The following is a 26163-nucleotide window of genomic DNA, read 5'->3' as shown; positions in this document are numbered from 1 at the left end:
TTTTGACCCTATGCTCTTCAGTACTCAGTACATAAACCGCATCTTGTGAAAAGGGTGCAAGAAAGCTGTAAATTTGCACCAGACACTGCAACAAATGGGTGTTAAATTTGCACCTGACACTTCCTGGATATTTTTATATCAGGTGGTATAGAAATATGATTAATAAATAAATTGATGTTTTATTATACAAAACAATATGGGAGAGATAACAAGGCTGTGGTTAAAACCATTTCCATTTTCAACTCTGCAAAGGCTTTGAGGCTGTTCACATGAGGCTGTCATACTTGCTCCTGACTGAAGCAAGGAGCTGAGGGTATTTCTGGAAAGGCATCCTGTTATGGTCCAGGCCTGATTTATATACTAAATATGCTCATTAGCTAGCATATAAAATTAGGCCTGTCTCATAGTGTCACCAAGTGACCAAGTTCTTTTATATAGTGACCATGTAGGATCTGGGCGCAAGGAAGAAAGGAGATCAAGCCAATCCTAAATGATTCAATGGGCTTTATTGAGTATAAAAGAACAACAACTTCAATCTAGCTGAGCAGAAAGCAGAACATTCTATAGCAGTATTTCAACCCAAGCCAACACCAATATTCATCCACTGTTCCTAACTAACATATGTGTGTGTATTAAATCTTCCCAGAGCCTAATACAATTCAGATACAGATGGAAAAAGGGGGTGGTGGTAAGGAAGTCTGAGGCCTGGCATGGTTTGGGGAGATCAGGAATTAGTAGATGGACAAGGGGAAGGGAGAAGAAGGGAAGGGATGAAGGGATCCAAGGCTTGTAGGGGCAGCATATTACCAGGATCAGAGGCTTTGAGAGCGGTGGATCTTTCAGCTGAAGGATCGAGGCTTTTGGCTGGAGACAGGAGCTTTTGGATCAAGCATGCAGTTTGCTCAGAGCACGGCTGAGAGTCAGGGCACCATGGCTCATAGAGTCTATTCAAATCTCATCTTTTCCCGGGTCCCCAAAAAAGGGGTGACAATGCTGTTACCTTCTGGATAATGTCTTCTAATTATTCAGGATATTGGCCAGTCCAGAGAAATCTGAATCCCATCTTCTGTAAGCTGTGAGCTTAGAAAGGGAGAAACAATGCCCAAAGCAAATCTGCATCCCTGAGCTGCAAATGGGCATCTTCCCAGATTTGCCAGCCTGACCCCAAAAAGGTGTTAAAGTGTTAGCAAAGTAAGAATTAAAAGTCTATAGGTGTTTTCTTTGTGTGCATCTACCTATGATGAATTTCTATAGAGAGCAATTGAGTCAATCATTGACAAGAATTAACATGGACTTCTTGCAACAGGAGAGGGGAGATCAGCCTCTGGCCTCTTCCACAGACATTATTTGATAGTGAGTCACATTTTAGCATTTGGATTGTTCGGGCCTGGTTTTTGTGCTTCCTTGAGTACCCATTTCACAATACAATGCTGGATCACCTCTTCCCTCACAGACCAGTTGAGATCTGGGGTGTCAATTCACCCTGAGTCCAGGCATTAATTCATTTCTTAATATAAAATGAAATCAGACACAGGCCTGAATTCCACATACTTCTGGGTTGGTACCTCTGAGTCTATTATGTTGTGGTGCCCATAATAATCCGAGAAGTTAGAAGGAAGATTTACCTAGGATTAGATGATGGAGGAATCACATCTCTGGAGATTCCTTAAAGTTGTGCCATTTGAAACTGTTCATGGGCCATGTTTATCACAGAGTCCTGTAGCTTGCGGGGCCAGGCAGAGTGGAGATGCTGCAGTATTGAGGGCTGCCTCACTGCTGTTCACACAGTGCATTGTGGGATATCTGGAGGCCCCAGCTCTCAATATCAGCAACAGAGATTGCTGCTCTAGTGCTCATTTGGCTGCATAAGCTGTAGAGCCAAAAGGAGGCTCTGGTCACGAGAAGAGGCTTTAACTGTCCTAGTAAAATGCTAGTTTACTGGTGTGATTTGACCAGGATTACCCTGAAATACTAGGTTCTCACAATCAGCTCCACAAGGCTCATTTATCCTGCTTTTTTTTTAAACCAGCATACTTGTGATTGTGTAAACCCAGTCTCAGAAAAGTATTATGGGCCAGCATTGTATCCTACCCCATTCTGGAGGATTGTCCAGCCATCAGGAGAGGCTTTTGTGGGGTGTAGAGGACTGTAGCAGGGAAGAGGGTGGGGAAGTTGCATCCAAAGAAAAACACATGGAGCTCATGAAAGGTAAACTTATATGTTCAATTAGTCTAAAATGATATGGCTTCCTTTTTTAAAAGGAAGATTTTTTGTGTACTACATTGTTTTTCTTTTGCTTCTTTGAAAGACACATTATTCTGGTCTCATAAGAGGGTATTCTTATGGAATTTCACAGACCAAAGTGCTTTGGATAAGTGTATCACCTTGTGGATGTTTAGCCAAATCAGATTGGCCCTCTGAACCTTTTAGTGTTGGCTGGTCTAGCAAAATGGAATTCAAAATGACTGTGAAAGGCTGAGCTGCAGGCCTTGCCCCTTCCACCTCTACCTTACATTTGTAGTTCAAGTTGCTTTGCTGCAAGGTAAATTGACAACAATCAACTGAACACAGTTCTATCTGGCCTCTGGATATTAAATTAAGGCTCTTCAGTATTGGATGGGTTCACCAGGGAGTTGGGTTAGATCAAGGGTCAGGGCTGAACACTGCACTGATGGCCTGCAACTCGTAGCAACCGTAGGGCAGTCATCATAATACAAACTGCTTTGTCATTAAAGTGTCCTTATAATTAAAGGTTGAATCTCTTCTATAAACGATTATAATTTTGCTTTACATATGCCCACGCACCCCGCACCCACCCATTCAGGTATGTTTTGTGATGCCACATACCATGAAGATAACCGTACTGACAGACCACAGGCTTTGCATTCTCGGTTTGGAGAGTGTTTCACAAAACAGCGGAATTCTTAAAGTGTGAGACCATTCACCTGTTCAGACATTTAAGAAGAGGAACATTGTAATAATAATAATAATAAACAAACTTTATTTATTAGCCACCCCATAACAAAATTGTTCTCTGGGCAGCTCACAACACAGCATTAAAACATAAAATAAAAACCCATAACACATTAATCATAACAGATGAAAAGGGGAGAAAGGAAAGAAAATACAAAATACAATACAAAGCCATTCTAAAACTCTTTTAAAATCAGTTTAAAAATCAAATGTAAAAATCAAAATTTATATGTATAAGGCCGGAGCGAACATAAAGATATTTACCTGGTGTCTAAAAGAACAAAGTGATGAAGCCAGGCAAACCTCACTGGGAAGGCTATTGCATAAATGGCATGGAACCACTGAAAAAGAACCACTGAAAAGGCTCTCTCTCTAGTAGCCACCCACCTCACCACATTTGTCAGGGGCACTCGGAGGAGGGCCTCCGAAGAAGATCTTAAGGTTCAGGTTGGGACATATGGGGCAAGGCACTCTCTCAGGTAGCCCAGTTTCAAGCCATTTAGGGTTTTAAAGGTTAAAACCAGCACTTTGAATTGGGCCTGGAAACAGACTGGGAGCCAGTGCAGCTGATGAAGCACTGGCATAATATGAACAAAATGTCCAGGACCAGCTAATAATCTTGCAGCCCTATTTTGTACCAGTTTCCGGATCATTTTCAGTTTCTAGTCCATTTTCAAAGACAGCCCCACATACAATGCATTGCAGGAATCTAAGTGAGAGGTTTACCAGAGCATGAATAACTGTGGTCAAGCTATCTGTATCCAGGTAAGGTCACAGTTGGCGTATCAGCTGATGCTGATAAAAGGTGCTCCGAGCCACAGAGGCCACTTGAGCCTCTAGCAACAATGCTGGATCAATGAGCAAGATTGCAAACCTGATCCTTCAGGGAGTGTACAACCCCATCTAAAACAGGCTGAACACCATTCACCTGGGCAGATGAACCACCAACCAACATTACTTCTGTCTTGTCTGGATTGAATCTCAGCTTTTCATCCTCAACCGGTCCATTACTGCATCCATACAGGCACTGTTTCAGGACAGTCACCACCTCAGCTCTAATGAAAAAGAGAGAGATAACTAAGTGTCATCCACATACTGATGACACCTCAGGCCAAATCTCTTGATGACCTCTCCTAACGGTTTCATGTAGATGTTAAACACCATAGGGGAAAGAATGGAAACCTGCGGAATCTCAAAGCATAACTGCCAAGGGGAAGAGCAGTAATCCACCAGCACCACCTTTTGGAACAGGTAGGAGTGGAACCTCGAGGAACAGGAACCTCGAGGTAGGAGTGGAACCACATCCAAGCAGTGCCTCCAAGCACACCCAACTCAGCTAGCCTATCCAAAAGGATACCATGGTCAATTGTATCAAAAGCTGCTGAGAGATCCAAGAGAATTAACAGAGTTGCACTCTCCCTGTCTCTCTCTCTCTCTCTCTGCACAGGTCATCCAACAGGGCGACCAAAGCAGTTCCTGTTCCAAAGCTGGGCCTGAAGCCTGACTGAAATACATCTAGATAATCTTTTTCCTCTAGGAGTGTCTAGAACTGGTAAGCCACTACACACTCAAGCTCTTTTGCCCAGAAAGGGAATATTGGTCACAAGCCTATAATTGTGGACCCTCTGGGTCCAGACTTTTTTTTTTAAGGAGTGGTTGAATAATAGCTTCTTTCAATGGAGCTGGGACCACTCCCTTTCTCAATGTGATATTTAGAACCTACTGGACCCAGCCAAAGATTCCCTCCCTACTAGATTTAATAAGCCATGAAGGGCAAGGGTCAAGCAAGCACAAGGTTGATCAAACTTGCCTAAACACCTTGTCCACATCCTCAGGGAACAATAACTGAAACTCCTCCAGCAAAACTAGATCAGGTGTTACTCTGGACACCTTTCCCAATAACACTGTATCAGCTGTAGAGTCCAACTCATGGTGAATACAAGCGACCTTACCCTCAAAGTGCTGTGCAAATGTGTCACAGCATGTTACCGAGGGTTCTAATACATCTTGCCCAGAGCCAGATTTCAAAAGGCCAGTTTGATGACATTGACATAATACAATGGTGGACAGGGGAAAATATTTCTTCTGTTCTATCACTGCCACAGAATAGGCTTGATAATGATCTCTAACCTGTGTTCACTCAGACTCAGCCCGGGTTTTCCTCCACTAATATTCCAGCCATCTCCCAACTTGCTTCATCACCCTCAGCTCAGGTGTTTACCAAGGTGCTGCACTGGCTCTGCTTTGTGGGAGAAGGCACTTGGATGTGATTGTGTCAACTGCCCGAGCCATCACTCCATTCCAGAGAGCAACAAGAGCTCCAACAGGAGCACCTGCCATACCAGCTGGAAAATCCCCCAGAGACCTCAGGAATCCATTGGAGTCCACTCCAGGGGTGGACCATTTTTATAGGTGCCCACCCTTGCAGAGTGGTGTAGCCACTGAGACTCTAAACCACAGAAGGAAGTGATCTGGCCATGACAACGGCAGAGATTACATATCCCCCACTTTCAAATCACAATCCTCCTGTCCCATCCAAAAAACTAGATCCAGAATATGTGATGATTCATATCGATAATTCAGTTATCCATAATTCATGTGCTGGGCCAACAACATGTTGGAACAGCCCTATGGTTGCCATGGTGGCACTGAAGTCCTGAGCCTTAGAACTGGGGTGGGGCTTGCCAATGAGACCACAGGACACTGTACACAAGCATTTTTTTTAAAAATCTGCATAGAGCTTATGGATACAAGGGGGGTATCTAGCTGAAGCGTAAATTCCTGCCAGATCCCAAACATTCAGGCATCTGGGGCCTTGATAGGGCCTGCCCACTAGCATTTAATTCATTTTAAAAGTATAAGAAATCAAACGTTTCACCATTACATATTCTTCAAAAACTGAGGACATATAACAGGTGGGTTTCAGAACAGAAGAAAAGAAGGGGCAGCATCAAACAAATAATAGGCAAGAAGTGAGCTATTTAACAGATAATTGGATAGTTTAGAAAATAAAATTGAAAATGACCAGTCATAGGGTCAAACTAGATTTCAGTTTAACCATGTGTTTGGTGATTAGGGGTAGCATGCTTGGTTTTTATTCAGAAAATAGCAGCTGTGTCAGTCACTGTCAATCAAAACTAAGGCATGAGAGAGGAGGGTTTAACCCCCTGTCCTAACCACAGTCTTGACCTTGATCCCCCCCCCATGCCCCGCCACACACACACACCATTTGCCCTGGGGGGGAAAGCTCCAATTGGTAACAAGGAGTTGTTTTCCCAGGACAAATAGTGGCTATGTGGAAGGGATCTAATCTAGATCAGAATTGTAGTAGGGCAGAGGGTTAAGCCTGTTGCAACATGTGTTCTGCCTGTGTGGTTTACAGAGCAAACACCAGTGAAAGGGTTTTAAAATAACTTTACATGTGAGACAAAGGCACTCAGCGATCAGTACAGAACTTGCTGACTCATACACAAAGGGACAGGAACAAACAGGAACAGGAAGAATAATAAAAACTCCTAGCTAGCCCAGCCAATACTGAGGAAACTATAGTGGCCCCTCTGGCTTCTTAGTAGATTACATGCAAACTATACAGCAAGCCAGGCTGCAGTTGTTGCATATCCCAACAAAGCCCTAGGGATGTGCACACACTGGCAGATGGCCGGTTCGGTGTGGCGGCGGGGGGGGGGGGTACCTTTAAAGATCAGGGAGGGTGCTTTTACCCCTCTGCTGTGTTTCCCCCACCAGCACTGCCTTTAAAACCACTGGCATGGGGTGGCAACATACTTCCTTGCCGCCCCAATCAGTGTCAAACCTTGCCACCCTGGCCATGCATGTGCATGCATGCTGGGCACTTCCAGTTTGACACTGACTGGGGTGGCAAGGAGGTATGCTGCCACCCCACACCAGCATTTAAAAGATAGTGCTGGTGGGGGGGAAACACAGCAGGAGCGGGGTGAAAGCACTCTCTCTGATCCTTAATGGTAAACCCCCCCCCCAGCACCAAACCAGTCAAACTGCTGGACCTTTGAACTGGTTCAGTGATCCTCAAAAGGACCCTGAACAAGTTTGTGCACATCCCTACAATGCCCCTTCTTTCCCTCATGCCTCAACGCCATCTCTAAGGAGCTCAATCCAGCTCTCTACTGAATAAAAACAATCCTGCTAGCTCCAATTCCATGCTTAAAGTACATGTCATACATGAAGACTTTGAATATGTGAACAAGGGACATGTAATCATGGCTGGGTGTAGGTATTTGTGGGCACTCAGATATTGGGGAGGAATATAATTCACCCCACTTACCACCACCACCGCCCATGGCAGAGGGCACAACTCTCTGATTCTCCTTGGAACTCCTCCAGTATTAGTGGTGCTAAAAGAAGCATTTAAAAAGTCGCTAGTCTGCTCCTTCAGTGCTCCTTCCTTCCAGAAAGCAATGGAGGATCTCCCAGTGAGCAAAGCAGGAGCCTCTGGAGTGAGTTCCCATTCCTAGATGGGAGGCAGCTTGGCAGCAGTAGGGCACAGCTGTCTTCTGCTTTAGCCCCATTGATGCCAGCTGGGCTCAAAGGAGCATAGAAAAAGGTTGCCTCTTCTAGGCACTCTTCTAGGCACCGCTCCCATTATAAAATGAGTGAGTGGCCTGTTGTCTTCTGTCAGTGGTGGCCCCTCTGCTTAACTGCAAGCCTCCCAAGGTGTGCAGGCATGCCTAGAACAATACATTGCTACTTTTAGCACTCCTCTGAGGGAATATTGGGTGTTTGGTTTCAAACTGGGCAGACTGTAATGGTATTCCTGCTTCAGCTCCCAAAGAAATAGGGATGCTATGAGAAAAGCAGCACTACGTCTGGGAAGCTAGGCTCCTGAAACCTGGAGTTGTGCCAGACTGTGTGGTAGATTCCATAGTGTATTAAAAACCATGCCAGATTTTGCTCCATAATGAACTGAAAAGGGAGAGGAACCAGAAGTAAATGCCTAAAAGACACATCTCTTCCTCAGAAACCTTGATTGCCATTTTCAGCAGGCTTAGGTTTTCATTTTAAGATTACTTAGAAGGAAGTCATTATTATAAGGAGCATGGGGGTGTGCACTCATTAGCTTCAGCTAATGGCACTTCAAGGACGTTGCTTTGCATCTTACCTAAGTGGCCAAATGCATCTACATTATGGTTCTTGCAAGAGCTTTTGCCATGAAAACTCAAATCTTCTCACTTAGCTTGGTCTCTTCATCAGAATCAATTAGTAGTGTTTAGCATACTAGCAAATAAAAGCAAGCAAAACACACATTTTATGTTGCTGTTCTGTGTATTTAGAAAAAGAATACCCACAGTGATCTTGAACCTCCTGGTCCAAGATCACTGGATTAGAAGGTTGGTTTTTTCAGCCTGCAGTTATTGAAGATGCTACTTTTAATACTTATAAATTAATGCTGTTCTTTGCAGTTAGATCGTTGATCCAGTGGGCTGCACTGTTACTAGTTAATGCTGCTCATCAGCCTTACAGCCCACTCATTTGCAGATTGTTTGTTCGTTCATTCATTCATTCATTCATTGTTCGATTTATATACCGACTTTCATAAAACTTATCCCAAGACAGTTTACAAAAGTTAATACCATTAAATCCCATAAAATCACATTAAAATATTAAAATCAATTAAAACCACAAAAACACCAAAAAGCAACAGCAATAAAAACAAAAGCCAGGAAAAAAGACTGGAGTCCCCTATGGGGTAGAAGCCTGAACAACAGAGAAGGCCCTGTCCTGCGTACACGACAATCAAGTTTCCCTAAGTGTCAGCACACGGAGCAAAGCACCCTCCGATGACTTTATTGGGCAGGCAGAAACCCTTGGGAGACGGCGATCCTTCAGATGCTCGGTTTTAATTATTCTACATATTGTATGTGTGGACACACACACACATACACACATTTCTTGGCAGTTTACACAAGATTAAAATAAAACACAAATGTTAAAACAAATGTTTAAAACATTTAAAACAATTTTAAATTTAACTAAATGCCTGGTTAAACAGGTGTGCCTTGAGGCTTTTTTTTTTTTTTAAAGCTACCAGTTCCAAAACTTTGGGGCAGCTATAGAAAAGGCCCAGCACTAAATCACCACCAGATGACCACAGTCACAATCCACCACTGCCACCCCCGCAAGTAGTGTGTGCCAGAAGCAGGATGCAACATCACAACATTGCTTCCCTTCCTGGGGCATGTTAGGGTGCACCCAGGAAACCGAAGGCAGAGATTTGAAACGCTGCAGCTGTGGCTTCTTAGAAGGCAGCCCATTTCTCCAATAATATTCGATAGATTACTGATACGATTTGGTATTGCATCAAATTGTTTGCTGATATTGGAGACATTTCTCAACTGAACAATTTCTGATGAAATATAGCCCAATAGGGCTTGTATAATCTCGTACCCAATTATTGGATGCAATGCGCAGCTCTTACAAATATATTTCCTGGAGAACCACTGAATTTAGAAGTTGCTTCTCATAGGGTTAATTAGGGAAAAGATGCTTCTTTTTAGATTTGTAGACTTCATTGAGCTTTCTAGTTCCACCCTTTTTGATACCACACTTTATAGCCAGGGCTGAGATCCAAAGCAGTTTGTGATACAGCATATGGGCCTGCTTTCTCATGGAGACAAAAGGCAAACTTTGTATACTTAATACAGTTCTTTGTATGTCAGCCCACATTTCCAGTATATCGTTGCCCCTTCTCTAACAAATTCAGTATAGCAAACACATTTTCATACGTTCTATCTGAACCAAGCAACTGATTTTGGCCCCATTCTCTGGTAAGAGTAATGGGGGGAAATCATTTCCTGACATAGTGATGAAAATAACTCAAAGTACTTCCACTGAAATCAAAGCATCATTAGGCATGGCCTAACTTGTCCTTTTAATTTTAATGGAACTACTCTGAATAATTTTCATCAGTATGGCACTGCTTGGTTAGCTAAACATATTCTCCCTGATAAAGCAAACAATTCCCTCAGCCTCGGGGGGAAACCAGCCAAATCCAATGTCTGACCCAATAAATGCTGCATTCTGAAGACTGAATAAATTCAAAGTAACTAGCCAACCCCGCACAGAGCATCTGTGCGCTCTTTGGGGCCGGAGGTTACCTCTCCCCCCCCCCTTCTGCCCCAGTCTCTTTTTCCAGGCCCAGCCACCTTTCCTCCCCACTGCCACTTATGCCCCTCCCAGTTTCATTCCCCCCTCCTGGGCCTTGCTTCCATGGCTGGGCCTGACCCGGGCCCACCACCTCTAGCCTCCATGGCTGGGCCGCCACCACGGCAACCAATCCTCCTGGGTGTGCCTCAGCCAATCAGGTGCGTCCGCCGCCCAGCCAATCAGCTGGGCTCTGGGACGCACATTCCAAGGCACACCCAGGAGAATTAATACAATAGATCAATACAGTGCACATATATCTCCACATCACACATTTCATTCTACTTTTGCTGCATATGTGGAGAAGCAAGAAGCTATGCAGAAGGCACAAGCCACACCTTCAGACTTCCTTGCATCTCCACATGTCTCTGGAGTTTTTATCAAGTTCTGTTCACCTGTGTTCAAGTTTATCTTCACAGCTGGATTTAAAAACTTGATTTGAGAGCTGGAATTATTTTCAAGTAGAGTTCTGTGTCTAATAGCAAATTATGCTATTGTGAAGTGCAGTTGCAGAAGCCCAGAACAAACTGATTAACATGGTACCTTCATTGTGATGGAACCAAGCACAGATCCATAGACTTTAAACAAGTCTTGAGAAGTAAAATGTGTCAGGATTGGACTTCCGACAGCCCTTTCTCTGCAGAGGTTCCCCCTCCCCCTGCCAGTCATCCTTTTCCTAAAAACCACCCAGTTTGGGCATCTTCGGCCTTTTCCGGGCCTATTCCCTGGTTCAGTGGCCATTTTGGAGGCTGCCGTGCCTGTGCAGTGGGACCCATAGTGCGGCCATGGTGCCTCCGGTATCGGTCCAGTCCCGGCAGTACACATGCGCATGCAAAACTGGGCTGTGCTCCCTTAGCCTGGTTTTGCACATGCATGTGAATAGCCTCATATTATATAAAAAACTTCAAAAGAAAACTAGCCTTCATATTATATATGAATAGCCTTCATATTATATGGAAAACTTCAAAGCACATAAAGAACATAATATAGAATGTTAGAACGTAAAATAAAGCACCACAATAAAATAATAAATCAAGAATACAGACAAAATATGAATCAATGTACATTATAAACAAAATGTCAGAGAAGTTTAAAAAAACTAAACCAACAGCAACATAATATCAGAATAGCAAAAGAAGGGGAAAAAACTACTACTCTAATCTGAAGACCAACACAACTAAGAAGCTTTTACTGAGCATTAGAATACCTGTAAAGTAGGATTGTGGAAGGTGTCCCATGGGAAGGAGTTTCAGACCCGAAGTGCTGCTACTAAAAAGGTCCTGCCCTGTGCCCTCAACATGATCTCAACAGGGAGCAGGGTCGTGCAGCAGAAGACAGCCTTTCAAATACCTTGGCCCAAACCAAATCTTCATCAAATAAAAAGGGATTGCCAATATGTTCAGCACCATATGGAAAATGTTCCAATCACTTATTTATTGCCATAATTACTAGAGCTTTTCTTAAAGCTAAAATGTTCCTCTGGTTTTAACAAAATCAAAATACAAAATACAAAAAACCAATAATCTCGAAAGAGCTTTCATGTACTGTAGCCTCTTGGCTTTAATCGCCCATTTGGAGGAGAACATGCACCAACTGCAGGAATCACTCCTAAACTTTTAGCTAAAATGATGTGCAGATAGACTATTATCTTAACTCAAAAAAATACCTGTAATCTCCATCCCCTGGTCGCACAGTTTTCTTTTGTACTGCTTTGTCCCCAGACCTTGCAATTCACTCATACTGTTCCCGTCATGTGCTATCATTGTTATATACTTTTCTTTTGTTCATAATCTCTTGCAACTTTTAAAAAGGCAGTCAAGACGCATTTGTTCACCCAGGCTTTTAATTAGACATTGTTTTAATTGAGTTTTAATTGTGTTTTAATAGTTTTAACGGTGTAAATTCTAATTGTTGAAATGTGTTAATCTTTTTAGTGGTTGTTTTTATTGTCTTGTAAACCGCCCAGAGAACTTGCATTTTGGGCGGTATAAAAATGTGATAGATAGATAGATAGATAGATAGATAGATAGATAGATAGAGCACTTATAGCAATTAAAATATAGTAGTATTACAAAACATAACATTACATAAGATTACATATTAAATCAATATATAAGAGCATCCCCATCTCTGACAACTTTTAAAAAGTCTTTAAAGACTCATTAAGGCTCTCCACAGGAGCAGTGTGGAGAGCCAGCAGGGGGATGCGGGGAAAGTGGGCTTGACCTACACTCTCCACACACGAGCAATCAGCTTGCCCTGGGTGGCTGGATCAGTCGCTTACACGATTACCAGCTCCATCATGGAGCCGGTTGGGGAAGCGGGGATCAGGGGCCTCCTGGCCACCGGGAGTCCCAGAATGCCCTGCTTGAGTGCACAGGGCATGCTGGAGAGTCCCTCAATGCCAGGAGGCTTGTTGTAGCCTCCCAGTTGGGGGTCTTCTTGTGAGTTGCCATTACACAGAGCCACACCGCAGCAACACATGACCAACTAAATGGGGTTAGCAGAGTGCGCGCTCCGCTAACCTTGTTTAAGAGGAGGGGGAATTAAGCGGGCTTACCACTGGCAGCTGCACTACTCCCGGTGATTCACATGCGCAGTGGAAACTGGGCTGAGCTCCCTTAACCTGGTTCCCACCACACATGAGGATAGCCTCATTTTTTTCACTCAAGCTTTTTAACTAGACTGTGATTTTAAAGTTGTTTTAAGGGTTTTATTTCTGTTTAAACATGTTTAATATTGTACACTGCCCAGAGATGGAAGTTTGGGGTGGTATACAAATTTGATTGATTGATTGATTGATTGATTGATAATAGAAAAAATAAGATCAAACACAGCAATTGTTATAGAATTCATTTACTGAGGTGAGTCTCACAATCAGTGAGACTCCCCGAGCTGGGAGGCTCCTCGTGAGTAGCCACAGCATGGAGCCACGCTGTGGCAACTCACAAGCAGAAAAACCAGGTTTGCGGAGTGCTCACAAACCCGGTTTAACTGCTGGGCTACTTAAGCGGGTGACCTGCTTAAGAACCACTGGGCTCGCAGCTGAGTCCAGTGGTTCTCACAATGGGAGGAAATTGGGCTAGCCTCCGCTAGCCCGATTTTCTCCCATCGTGTGAATAGCCTCACTGTGTTATAAAATTCAATACGGTTACTATGAACCGCACAGAGTTCTTTGGATGTGGCGGTATATAAATGTAATAAATAAATAAATAAATTTAAAACAGCAGCACAATTACCTTATGAGGCTATTCCCATGATCACTGGAAAGCGAGCTAAGGGAGCTTAGCCCGCTTTCCAGGGATCATGGGAACCACCAGGCTCGCAGGTGATCCCAGTGCTCCCAAGGTGGCTAGCCCTCCAAATTCCCCCTCCCCTTAAATGAGGTTAACAGAGCAAGCGCTCCGTTAACCTCATTTTTTTGCGACACACAAGTAGACCCCTGACTGGGAGGCTGCAAGCAGCCTCCCGGGCTCAGGGCTCTCTCCAGCATGCCCTGTGTGCTCACATGGGGCATCCTGGAACTTCCGGGGGCCATGCAGCCCTGATCCACACAGCCCCTGATCCCCGCAGCCCCACCAGCTCTGTGATGGAGTCAGCAGTCCTGTGGATAGCCGATCTGGCTGCCCAGGCTGCCTTTGATCATCTGCGGGGACAGTGGGCTAAGCCCACTCTCCCTGCAGACCTGGAAGAAGCTCTTTTCACCAATTGTGAGAAGAGCTTCATTAACTGCTATCACACATTCCCACCTAGGAACTACTGATCAACAGTAAGTTATGCAAAATATTTGAGTATTTTATGTTATGTTATGTGTGGCCCAACAGTGTCCTTAAGATGGCTCACAGAATGAAACCATAAAATAGTATAAAAATGGCAATAAAGCTTAAATATAGGTCACCATTGAAAATAAAATCAGCAGTCGACATACAATAAAACAACAGTCAGCAGCAAGGATCTAAAATAAAACCATTACTTCCTTCTTCCCACTCTGGACCTGGAGGAACAAAATGATTTTTGTTTTCCAATAAAGCTCTTAATGGCTTGAAAGGTGGATCTCTCTGGGAAGAGAATTCTTTTGGAAAGGCACCACTATGCAAAAGGTCCTGAACCTTGTCCTGAGCCAAATTCTTTTATACTTAAAAAACAGTGTATATTTGAAGTGATTTGGGTTTTTTGTCCCATTAATGCAGAATAACAGAGGCATAAAGGGAAGAAGGCTTTACTCACTGAGCCGGGTCTCATGATCAGTGAGACCTGGTTTTGCAGAGTGAGCGGGGAGAGCGGGCTAAGCCCACTCTCCCCAGACACGAGCAGGGCAGGAGCCCTGGGAGGCCAGATCGGCCACCCACGCGATTGCCGGCTCTGTGTCAGAGCCACAGGGGGCTGGGGGAAGTGGGGGCCGATCAGCTTTTTGCCTCCCCTCCGGGGGTCTCCTCGTGAGTAGCCGTGGAGCCACGCCACAGCTACTCACGATTTTTAAAAACGGGTTTGCGGAGCACTCGCTCTGCAAACCCGGATTTAGGGGAGGGGTACTTAGGCAGGTTAACTGCCTGGGAGCCTCCAGGCTCGCCTGCAAGCCTGGTGGCTCCCACAATCAAGCAAAATCGGGCTAGGCTCCCCTAGCCCGATTTTGCCTGATCGTGGGAATAGCCCCACAAAGTTTGTTATAAATAACTTAAGTAACATGGTGAAGTATAGTGGCTACAGATTTGGGTTTGGCTATGAAAAATCTAAGTTCAAATCCCTCCTTGACCTTGAAGCTCACTGGGTGGTCTTGAGCAAACCACATGTCTCATCCTGACGTACTTCACAGGATTGTTCTGGGCTTAAAATGCTGCTTTAAGTTCTTTGAAGGAATAGTGGCAATACATGTAACAATAAATATGCATTTATTGTATTTACACTTATATCCTACCTTTCTTCCATCATGTAGATCGAGTAGTATATTATCTCAGGTGCTCTTCCATCCAGATACTGACTGACCTCAGACCTACTAAGCTTCAGCAAAGTTCTGATACCAAATGCCATCACCCCATTCTCTACTGTACACATTCGTAGGGAATCCATGTGGCAAGTTTGTCTTGTCCGTCAGTTTCATCCACTTCATTGCAAGTTTCTGGTACAGATTAGGTCAGCATTACCATTGCAGCAAACCCAGCTTTGCATAGCGGGGACACTTGGCAGTGTCCGCTTGACAGCTGCATCCTGGCTCTCTGATTAGTGACCCTGGATGATATATGTGTTTCCAAACACATGAGTGTCTCATTCAGTGGAGGCACAAGAAAAAATTGAAGGGGGCACAGAAGGGGCAACATGCATTTCTGAGGGGTTGAGTTGTGTCCCACATGTCAGATTTCTGAAATAAAAGGAGGGGCAGAGGGGCAAACTAGTTTCCAGGGAGACTTGCCCCCCATTGCCCCGGCCAAGCCACCCTTGGTCTCATTTATATAGATGTGTGCAAAAAAACCCATACAAACCATAATGTGTGAACTGACCCTCAATCGTGACCCATTAGCATACATTGAGGTGAGTCTCACAATCAGTGAGACCCACCTTCAGAGGGTTTGCGGGGTTTAGCAGGGCCCTTCAAAGGGTTTGTGGGGCTTAGCCCGCTCTCCCCACAGACGATCCCCAGATAGCCCTGGGTGGCCAGATCAGCTGCCCACACAACTGCCAGCTCTGTCATGGAGCCGGTGGGGGCTGAGGAGATCAGAGGCCGCATGGCCCCCCAAGTTCCAGGATGCCCCACACGAGCGCGCGGAGCATCCTGGAGAGACCCCCAGGGTTGGGAGGCTTGTTTCAGCCTCCGGCCGGGGGTCTCGTCATGTGTTGCCGCGGCGCAGAGCCGCACTGTGGCAATACATGATTAGGCTAAAGGGAGGGGGAATTAGGAGAGTTTTCTGCCAGGAGCCACGCAGCTCTCATGGCAGCAGACGATCAGCAAAAATCAGGCTACGCTCCCTTAGCCCACTTTTTGCTGATCGTGAGAATCTCCTCAACATGCTGAACACACAAAAAATCTGGGTACAGTGTAAGCACATACAGATCCTTAAACACATACAGTAGTACACTTCCTATCTGTACCTTGCCTTTGAAGGGGCCTGTGTCTATGTTCCTTTTAAAAAAAAAATGCACGTACAGACTTTCCATCAAAAATCATGTGCATATGTATAGACACCTGAACACACATACAATAAAATGGGGCTATTCTCAAGCACAGGCAAAACTGGGCTAAGGAAACCCAGCCCAGTTTTGCTGGCATGTGGAAACCACTGGGAGCCCCGTGGTTCCTGGCAGAGGTGCGGAGGCAAACCCACAGCCAGAGCCCACCTTCATAATGAGGTTAAGGGAGGAAGCATTCATTTTCAACCTGATTTTTTCAATCATCCGCTAGACCCGTCTGCTTGCATATGGGGCTGAGAGACTGCAGGGCTCCCTGCCGGTGCTGGGAGATCCCCATAAGGCACTGCACACTCGTGTTATGGGAGTTCGAAGGGCCTCCCAGTCTCCAAACATCCCTGCTGCCAGCAGCAGTGGAGGATCATCTTGGTGCACAATCCATGCACCCAGACGAATGGATCGTCTGCACGGAAGGTAAGGCTTCCTCCCCTCACCACTTTGATCCCTTTCTCATTATGCTGAAAAAAGGGCTCCCTGTCTGAGCAGGGCTATTGTAAATGGCATTTCTGTGATAACTGCCTTCTTGGGTCATCCACAGATGTTATCCCCATCTCTTTGCTGCTGTTTCTCATCTGTGGCTGTTTCTGTGCCATGTGACACCATCCTGCTGTTCCAGAAATAGCATCCTAGGTTAAGACTCACAGTGGTAACATTATAACTCTACAGGCCACGATGCACTAGAATGGTCATTAAGCCCCATACCAGCTACTTATTTACTTGTGCAACTAATATAGACCTTATAGTGCAAGCTATACCTGTAAGTAGCTGAAAAACAGCATGTTCACTGCTCGTGTTATTCAGAATGATCTTTTGCCTTATTATGTATATTGCAGTTAATGTCTGGGATGTGATGAATGTTGACAAAATTATGAGCTGAGCTGAAATGCCCTTCTACCAATTTCACCCCTCCTGCATTTGTAAACTGTGAAGTTGGAGGGTGTCATTTCAGCATTTTGGAGGGACACAAACGGGGGTGATGTTGGCGGCAAACTTAGTATCACAGTGTCTTGGCAGCTGCTTGTTTTTCTTTCTCAGGATTGCCAGAGTGAAGACATTTCAGGCCTTGGTTTTGAGCCAGGCTACAGCTGATCCACTCATAGAGTAATCAGTCATGGGTCAAAGAGATCAGAGGTGGCAGATGATGATGATGATGATGATTTTACATTTTATATTCCACTCTTCCTCAAAGGAGCCCAGAGCAGTGTACTACATACTTAAGTTGCTCCTCACAACAAACCTGTGAAGTAGGCTAGGCTGAGAGAGAAGTAACTGGCCCAGAGTCACCCAGCAAGTATCATGGCTGAATGGGGATTTGAACTCGGTTCTCCCTGGTCCTAGACCAGCACTCTAACCACTACACCATTCTGGCTAAGACACTCTATGGGAAATAACTGTAATAGTTAGATCAGAATCAGGTAAGTTAGGGGAAGGGATGTGCATAAACCTGTTCAGAGGCCCTTTTATGGGCCTCCAAACAGGTTCAAACACTGGCTGGTTTGAACATTCAGCGGGGGTGGGGGGTGGACTTTAAGGGTGAGGGAGGGTGAACTTACCCCTCTCCCCACATAAACAGTTCGAAAGCTAATAGCATAGTACAATTGAATTAACTGATTATTTGCATACCACATATACATGGAGATAGTGCTTCAGGTGATGAAGTCACTGGATATTATTAATCATGCTTATAACCCAGTCCTTGGACTTGCTTGGTTCAGACAGGTGGACTAATATGGCTGACAGGCAGTGTTCCCTCTAATTTTTTTCATCTGTGTGTGGAATGAGTTTTGTTCTAGATGGCAGTATCAAGGCAATGTGTGCTAGGGATATGCACAAACCTGTTCGGAGGCCCTTTTATGGGCCTCCAAATAGGTTCAAACACTGGCCAGTTCGAACATTCAGCAGGGGTGGGGTGGACTTTAAGGGTGGGGGAGGGTGCACTTACCCTTCCCCTCACTTTCTCCCCACCAGCTCTGGAGTTCTGTAAAATCTCTCGGGGCGGCAGCGTACCTCCCTGGCGCCCCTTCCCCTCTTTGGCTAGAAGTGGCTGGAAGTACCGGGCACGTGCACACACATGTTGCGATCGCACATGAGTCCATCTGATGTGCACACATGCATGTGCATGCGCGCCCAGTACTTCCAGCCACTTCCGGCCAAAGAGGGGAAGGGGAGGCAGGGAGGTATGCTGCTGCTCCGAGGGATTTTACAAAACTCCAGTGCCAACAGGGGGGAAGTGGGGGGAGGGGCAGGTGCACCCTCCCCGCCCTTAAAGTCCTACCCTCACCCCTTTGGGCCATGCCAACCCAGTTCCATGAAAATCCTTAGTTGGGCAGGAGTTTTAGTAAACATTTCACCCCCAAGTGCCCATAACATTTGAGCCAAATGTTCTCTTATGAGAATGTCTAGGTCAGCCTCAGGCTAGTCATAGCCAGATGACTTTTGTAAGGTCTGAAAACAGAAAAATATGTATTTTCCCATCTTTCGCACATACATCAGTGCTGACAGGTGCCTACCAACATTCAGCAGTGTATCTCTGGAGACTTGGGCATTCACAAAATGTGCCTCTAATTGTCAATATTCATATGTAAGCATCAATATTTACCTATTTTGGACAATTACTGTAACATATGAATGACCGGGACCAAGGTTGTCTCGGGTTTATATTTTGTGGGCTTAGAGAAAAATCAACACAAACCTGCCTTAGAAATCAATATACAAATGAAGAATGTTATGAAAGAAACTCAGTACATTTAATCAGGACCTATTTCACGGGCATATTGTCTTGCTGATGCCTCCACAAAATGGGATTTCCTGGAGTGATGTCAAGACGATAATTATATACCCAGTAAAATGGTTTTAAAAGTGATTAGTCTGCAAATCCTCAAAAAACATTATCTGCTCTAAGACTGTATCCTGGTGCTTCAAAGGGAATAAGTATGCTGTGATAGCTGGGGGTGTAAGAGTAGATTTTGTTTTTAAGATCAGATGAAAGGCCTGATCCTGTTTTCATTGAAGTCAGCTGGAATGCACTCATAAGGAGTGACTCACTGATCTCTTATACTTTGGCTATATCTCAGTTACAAATACTGAACCACAGACTTTTGAAATTGATAGGACTATGCCACAAAAGAAGATAATACATCTCATATTTAGAATTATTGCAATTTTTCCTGCTGAAGCCAAATTGGTAAAAAGAGGCACAAGTCTAAAAAAGGCAATTTGCCAAACTTTGGAAGAACATAATCACATTGAGATGTGAATATGAAAAGGCCAGTATTTTTTGCACTTGGTAAATTCTATTGAAATGTCCTAGCATACTCAAATATTTGACTTCTATTAAAAAAAAATTTGCACAGCTAAACACAAAATGTTTTAGAAGTGTGTCCAATTTGCCCAATATAAATTGTTCTCAAGAGCTAAGGAGATGTATATACTAACTACTCTACAGCAGAAGGGCACCAAAAAGTTGGTGGTGGTGGGGCAGAGAAGGGGCAAAGTACATTTCTGGGGAGAGAAGGTTATAATATGTGTTAGATGTCTGAAAAGAAATAACTAATTCATGTATATATTTTACATTAATACTTCCATCTGAAATGTTTTCTGCTAAAATATTCCTTGTTGATTTTGATGAAGTTAAATATTTTCTTACGCAACCTAGTTCCATCACCAACAGATGCCAGTGAGAGAGAGCTGCTCTCTCTCTCTCTATCGAATGATTATAATAAAGAGAAGCATTCTATGTGAAAAGTGCCTTTCTTTCAAGAAACCACAGGGGTCCAGCCATGGGGTAGTGAATGAGGACAAGTTATTTCCTTGGGCGGTCATTTGCCCCCCTCCTCTGGTGCAGTCTACGGGATACAGGCCTTCAGGATCTCATAAACAGGTGAAATCCTGTCACCTTGAGTAACAACCTTTCCAGTTCAAGCCATGCAGAGTTCCACCATCCTCTCTGCGTAAATGTACAAGGCAACAGAGGAACAGCAACACAGTCCTTCCCTCACAGACAAGCAATATCTTCCAAAACATTCAGCCCTCTATTACAGTAATATGATTTAGTCTGTCTCTGAATTACTGTGTCAATTTCTGAATGTTATACAGTTTCCTTGTATGTAACATGGACAAATATGGACTGACATGCCACACTTATAGTCAGAATGAGTGCAGGAAATTTGTTTCTCTTTCAGAGGCAAATGTTTCATGTGCAAAGTCACAAACTTGAAATGTAGGACTAGGGATGTGTGTGGAACCAGTGCAGTGCTCCCTTCCTAGAGCGCTGAACCAGTTTGGTCTGCCCGCATCCGAGCCAGTTCAAAGGGCGGAGGGTTGCTTTAAGGGACAAGGAAGGTTCTGCCTACCTATCAGCCACTGCCATGCCGCTTTCCCCCCACCAGCACTCTCCAAAAAAGCAGGCTTACTGGACTTCAGCCATGGGTCATGGCAGGCCTCTCAGAGGCCAATTGCGCAGGCGCAGTGGCCTCCAAAATGGCCATTGCACAAAGGGGGAAGGCCCAACGGGCCGAAGAGCTGGCCAATTGAGGCTGGAGGTGGGAGGTGGAACCTCTTCAGACCCCCCCCCCCGCCTCCCACAACTCCCCAGGAGGGGGTAAGTGCCTCAAAAAAAAAGTAAGTTTTTAAAAAGTCAGCGAACCCCACGGAACCGAACCGTGGGGGAGGGGTTCAAGGGGGTGCCAGGCTGAACTGGCCCGGTCTGGTTCGAGTCTGGTCCAGACTCGAACTGAACCGGGCCAGCCGGTTCCGTGCACATCCCTACTAGATGCCCTTCCCAAAGTGGCTCCATCCCCTAAGGGGAATATCTTACAGTGCTCACACTTTTAGTCTCCCGTTCATATGCAATCAGGGCAGATCCTGCTTAGCTAAGGGGACAAGTCATGCTTGCTACCACAAGACCAGCTCTCTTCCACAAGACCAGCAGTTTGCACACCATTTAGATTTTTCATTGTGTGTTAGAGTGTAGCCCAATTTATGTCTGGGGTTAAAAAATCGACTTTTTGTGTTGTTTTTGAATGAAATTCTATTGAATTTATTGTATTTTAACTTTTGTAAACTACCTTGGGATGCCTTATGAAAGGCAGTGTAAAAACTGAACAATAAACAAGCAAACTCTTCTCTCTCTCAGTTGTTCTTCTCTTGTGCACTCTTTCCTTTTATTCCTTTTATTCACTTCTAAAGGGATACTTGGCCAATGAGAGATTTTACATCAGACATCTAGAGCCTTCTTTCTGTGCCTGGCCATTTTCTCGACTACGAGATTTGCAATGGTTAATGCATAGCAAACTGTGATGGAATAGTGCAACAATTTCAAAACAAGAGTAAAGGGTTGTTTCATGCTTCGTTGTAAGATGGTTGAATTATGATTCAAGTTATGAGTTGTAAGCCATGAATTATGATTCAGTGCAATGGGCTTCCTTTTAAGTAAGTGACTGTTCCCTCTCCCTGCCCTTTGCCTTGGATTACACAGAAGTAAATGATTTAGTTCAATGGGCTTCCTCTTCAGTAAAAAGTGCATAAGAAAGGGTTGGATTCAGAAATCTGCTCAGCTGTGCTCCCCTCCCCTTCTGTGTTGACAAGCTCAAGTTATATTGGAAGCAAGTGGAGGAGGAGGGAAGTGTGTGGTTTGGGATCTGTGGGGAAGAAAGGTGGGGAAAGCCGAGATTTCTCCTGCCTCTCTCTCCACAGTGAGGGGGTGGAGGAAGCAAGCATGGGCGGGGCAAAGAACTGTCCATCCTGCCACACACAGGGCTGTCCTTAGGGCATGGCAAGCAGGGCAACTGCCCTGGGTCCCACTTTTTTAAACCCCATTGGAATTAACTGGAAGGGGCCCCCACACTGGCTGATTTGCCCCAGGCCCCGCACCCCTTCAGGGCTGTCTAAGGACAGCCCTGGCCACATGCTGCAATGTATAAAATGCGGGGCAAGGCATCCTACAATGGAAAATACATCCACTTCCCTGCAGCGTGTTTACAACATTGTAGGGCAAAACCACATCATTACACTTTGAATCAAGGCATGGGAAATATGAACGATACCCTGCTGACAATGCAGCGATACCAATGTGAAAACATGGGCAATACAGAGGGGCACATAGCAGATACATTGCGAACATGTTGCAGTGTGTAAAAAAACCTGAACAATAAATAAATAAATTCTTCTCTCTCTCATATCTGCTCTTATGCACTTTCCCCTTGAGCTGTAACACAGTCTCCCTTTTATTCAGCTCTAAAGGGATACTTAGCCAATGAAAGAGTTTGTTACCTCAGGCAGCTGGAACCTTCTTTCTCTGCCTGGAGACAATTAATACTAACAGTATACAACTTTCCCTCCAAGACTCTGCAGCTGACAACTTTTACCTCAGAGCTTCTTGTCAGAGGTAGCAACATTTCTAACTCTTACAGAGCTCGGAGTTAACTCAGAACATGGCAAGTACAAAACAAATTACAAGCCATAGAACAAAGTGGGAAGGGGTCATTCCTTCACACTAGGGATGTGAATAAATGGGCTTGGGCAGCCGCAGGCAGGCTGCGGAGCATTTCCCTTAAGCGGCAAAGAAGCAGGTCCTTACCTGCTCTGCTGCCACCTGGCCGCTTTTCCAGATGCAGTGCACGCTTTCTCAAAGGCTTCTTGCGGATGCTGAGCTGTTCACTGCAGTGTGCACGGCATTGGCACTCACATGGCATCCATGCATGTGCCGTGGCCATGTGCACATTGCCGATGCTGCATGCAGGCTGCAGGGAAGAGCCCCACAGCCCCACAGAGTCTTTGGTGGAGGGAGTGCCATGCCCAGAAAAGTGTCAGGGCGGTAGCAGAGCAGGTAAGGACCAATTCATGCACATCCCTACTTCACACCCCTCCTGGTTCATTCATAACCTCAGAAGGCACGACAACCCACCATATTAAAAAGACCATTTGATCTCTGTGGGATTTGCAACCACTACTGGGGGGAGGGGTGTAGGATGCATGAAGGTGCTTTATAACAGCACTAACTTGAATATCTATGGATAGTACACCACAGCAATGATGGTTATATATTGAAAAGGAGCCCTTGTTGACTTGTTAAGCTGAGTATCTAGATATGGCAATGTATATTCAGTAACTAAAATCGCCACCATTGTTCTGCGCTTCTGGCTGAAGATTTAAATAAGAGTGGAGGTGGTGAAAGGAACTTTCTTAGTCATTTCTTAAAGCTTTGAGAAAAATACATCCAGAAACCCTCATATGAAGAGGCAAAAAGTAGGAAGCAGGGGACATTCACAGTCACACCAACAAACCACTCCATATGCTTTCTGTAGCAATAAACAAATGCTTAGAATGGGGCATCTTGACTGCAGCCAAACACGCCATTGTGCCAGTGTCATTGTGATGTTGCATTGTCATTGCAGGTGAATACACTTTTTGCAGATGTTCAGGATCAAAGTGTGAAGGCTTCCACTGCTAGGCTGCAATGTTGTGCTCAGTTACATGTGTTTGAATGCCATTGATTTCAAAGGATTTGCACATGGGTAGGGGTCAGTAAGACTGAAACTGTAGTGAGCAGCCAGTTCCTAAAGAATAAGAAGTACTTTGAAACAGCAGAGACTACTATGATGTATTTCAGACTGATAGAAATGGTGAATGATTTTAGAATGTTTACCATTTACAATTTTTCTGTAACAAGCAGGAAACCCTGACTCTCTGGACCAGTTTATTGAATGGTCATGAACTAAAAGGTATAGCTAGTTTTAGATTTAATTGGATAGCTATGCTTTGGTCCAGAGGCAGAGCTGGAAAGCTGATATATAAGGCTAGAACAGCTGCTAAATCTGAACTTAACGTATCAAATACTCAGAGAAATTCATTAACTAACTTTAACATTGTTCTTATTTCCTTAACAGTGTTCCAGAATAACTAGCTGTGATTAATAGACCATGATCAGAATTTTGATCAGTCGTCTCCTAATTTTTTTCCATTAAAAAAGGAGAGGGTTTTTGTATTGCACATTAAAATTTGCTTGAATTATTTAATTGTAGATTTCAATCTTGTTTGAAAATGCAATTTTCACCCATTCAGTAGCACACAACATTACCGTCTTCTGTGCAAACATTTACAAACTTGCCCCCATTTCCTTTTCTTCTAACATTGATATCATTTAATTTCATGTGGTTTTTAAATGAGTGATTGTTTTCAGCAATTTCTGGGAGTTCAGTCAGCTATATTTCATTCTGGAATAAAAGCTAATGATCCATAAATTCTTAATGCCATATTCTTATAGCCACTAAATTAGTCTTTAATGGGTTCAATAAGTTTGGTGATGTATGTCATTAATTGTTAATGGTGTTTTAACTAGATAATTGTTGTGAAAGGTTGTTTATCATCACCATTGGGGAATGACTGATCCTTCCAATCTGTTCCGCCTCGTAATGTTGAACTTATTCTATCTACCATCACATGCTGAAAGCAGATCAAGAGCCTGGGTGGCATAGATCAAATACCAAATTCAAACATTTCCAGTGGATAATGAACCATCACATACAGACCATCAGACTTAATGAGGTCAGATTAGTTTTCATTTCCAGACAGAAACACATCTGTACTGCATCCCAGAGCCCTCTGTTCATGTTGCAGTCACAATATAAATCACTCTGTCTAAGAGGTAAAGCAAATACCTGAGCTATAGATCCCAGCCAATTGGGGAATTAAATTACCTGGAGGGTTTACAATCCCAAGTGCTGCATGTGTCATGTGAGTCTTGAATAGTCAGTATATTTTCCCAGTGCTGGCTCATTTCCATTGTCCACTGGAGGTGAACAGCAATGAATCCCCCTGCCTCGCACATGGCTCCACTTCCTGGACCAGAGCTGGCACTGACACCACCCTCTCTCCCTCTTAGATCCACCCCTCTCATTCTGGTCCATCCGCCACCCTCTTCCCCCTCTGCTACTACTTGCATGCTGTGAAGCAGTGGTTAGCAGCACACATCCAAGCAATGGCAGCTTCATATGCTGGCCTCTCTTCCTCACTTCTGTGCTAGCACTAGCTCTCTTTTTCAGTGTTTCTTCCCTCCAATCACCAAACTTGTCCTCTTTGTCTCCAGACAAGTGTGGTGGTTGGAGAGGAGAGACACAGAGCCCTTTCTCACAAGCAGTGAGAAAGGGCAAGAGGGTTAGCAGGGAGAAAGCCCTAAAGAGCTTACCTCTCTGCAGACAATTGACGACCTCTTCAGTGGGCGGATCGCCCACCCAGATGACTACCAGCTTGGGATTCTGGGACATGTCACCCTGCCTCCCCCCCACCGAGCTCCAATAATGCATTGCATGAGTGTGCGGGGCATTATGGGGATCCCTCCTCCCTGAAACTGCCCGGGATCTCCTCGGCCAGCAGACAATCACAAAAAATGGGGTTAGGAGAGTGCTCACTCTCTTAACCTTGTTTTGGAGGGCAGCTGCCTAGGCGAGTTTGCCACCAAGGCACCACTGGAATTGGGCCCAATCCAGGCGGTACACATGTGCACCCGAAAACAAGGCTTAGTTCAGTTTTCAGTGCACGTACGAAGAGCTTCATTGTGTATGTGTGTGGGAGGAAGAGAGTGCTGGCACTAGAACAGCAAAGAAGAACAAAGGACAGTGTGTAGAGCTGCCAGTGCTTGGCTGTATGCTAACCACTGCCTCGTGGCATGGAAGCAGTAGTGGTACTTCCATTTGGCAGTGAAGGGGAAGAGGGTGACATCTGGGCCAGCAAAGGGCATGGTGCAGGGCTGGCAAAGGGGAGGAAGCACAGAGGTGGAGACAGTGACAGCACAGAGGAGGTTGGAGCAGCAGCAGGAAGGTGATGTGATGCCCATGG

The 26163-nt window shown here is 44.7% G+C and overlaps 1 long non-coding RNA gene across 4 annotated transcripts in view; it reads right to left on the bottom strand.

Moving 5' to 3' along the window:
* Positions 1-489: 489 nt before the first annotated feature.
* Positions 490-26163, bottom strand: part of LOC128349814 (uncharacterized) — a 42461-nt gene continuing 16787 nt past the window's right edge. The window contains exons 1-4 of one of the 4 annotated variants that reach the window (XR_008319007.1): positions 8108-10258; positions 3902-4028; positions 2848-2945; positions 490-1080 (exon numbers count right to left, since the gene is read on the bottom strand). This is a non-coding gene — a long non-coding RNA (uncharacterized LOC128349814). Of the gene's footprint in view, positions 4029-8107; positions 10259-26163 lie in introns of those variants that run through there. The other 3 variants (XR_008319005.1, XR_008319006.1, XR_008319008.1) reach the window with 3 other exon arrangements.

Source organism: Hemicordylus capensis, chromosome 3 (assembly GCF_027244095.1).
Source record: "Hemicordylus capensis ecotype Gifberg chromosome 3, rHemCap1.1.pri, whole genome shotgun sequence".
Taxonomy (NCBI): domain Eukaryota; kingdom Metazoa; phylum Chordata; class Lepidosauria; order Squamata; family Cordylidae; genus Hemicordylus; species Hemicordylus capensis.
The sequence above is the reverse complement of the archived record's forward strand: the minus strand, read 5'-3'. Positions and strand labels throughout refer to the sequence as shown.